Below are 1,437 nucleotides of genomic sequence, written 5' to 3'. Positions count from 1 at the left end.
TTTATATTAAATTTTTATCTTTTTAAATATTAGAAAAACAACTAATTGAGATGATGAATTAGAATTTTCAATCATTACTCGTAGAAAATATAGCATGTATGTGGCCATCGCAGAAATATCACTTGTTCACTGAAATAAATAATAAAGTTGAGAAGGGGAAAATTGAGGCTCATCAATGATGCCTTATTGCCTTTAATAATAAATTTCCTAAACGAAAGGAAAAGTTGTTTGTGTTATTACTCAAGACAAGAGTATATTAGAGCGAGATATAATCATGATATAACCATTTACCTCTTCTTATTATTATAAATTTTTAAAAGAATTAATTTTATGACGTCATATTAAATTATATCTTATTTTTTAAACACGGTTTTATATTTTTATAACTATTTATTAGGGTCCTTATAAATAAACACAGGAATCAGAGCTGAATTATTAAGGGTGGGTCTATGCATGTCAGTGCCACCGTTTTGGATTGTTTTAGTGGGTGAGAAAATTATGGGACCTCTCTTTGAGAATGACACCCCATTCATCATACTCATATATATAAGAGAAAGAAAAACATAGATTCCCGTTTTACAACAACATATATATGTAATTGTAAGCACCAGCAACGATACGATAATTATATTATTGCTAATTTAAAGACAATTTTTTTTATAAATCAATTCGAATATTTGTGTCCATGTTCATTATCATTAGGACCATCAGTAGTAAAGACAGTTGTGTCTTTTTTGGTAGTACTAACAAATTAAAGTATGTCAGTTAACTATAAGAAAAATAAATGGTTCCCCTCATCAGTATGGTCCCTTCATCCACATGGTATGAGTTTGACCTGAAAGACCCATGACCTAGATTAAATTCCAATGCATTAATTACACACCAGCCATATATATATATAGATGCTGACATTTATTATGTGTAATATAATATGAACAGTTATTTAATCCAGAATAATTTTATTTTTTAACACGGGTTCTATCATGTCATGTTATATATAATAAGTAACAAAAAAAGTTAAACTTTGATAGCTTATTAATAAAGGCATGCTTGTAAAGGGTTACTAGCTATACGTAGTTATTACGTACTATATTTCCTAGATTTTATTTAACATTTAATTAGTATTAAAATTAATAAAATATTTTTTCTAAAAAATATGTAATAAATTTTTAATTAAATTTTTAATTATGTATACTTTCAATTTATAGAAAAATTTTTCACTAACTCTAATATTTTTCACAATAACAAAAACTTAATTACAAAATTAAAAACAGTATAAAGATCTGGTTATACTAGGAAGACAAAAGAAACAGTAAGAACTTTTCTTATTTAGCATTCATTAGCTGTCGCAATAATGAATGAATATTAATATATAAGATAAATTATGATTATTTTTGACTAATTTTTTTTTATTACTAAATATTTTTGATAAAAATG

This window comes from Arachis ipaensis, chromosome B08 (assembly GCF_000816755.2).
Source record: "Arachis ipaensis cultivar K30076 chromosome B08, Araip1.1, whole genome shotgun sequence".
Taxonomy (NCBI): domain Eukaryota; kingdom Viridiplantae; phylum Streptophyta; class Magnoliopsida; order Fabales; family Fabaceae; genus Arachis; species Arachis ipaensis.
The sequence above is the reverse complement of the archived record's forward strand: the minus strand, read 5'-3'. Positions refer to the sequence as shown.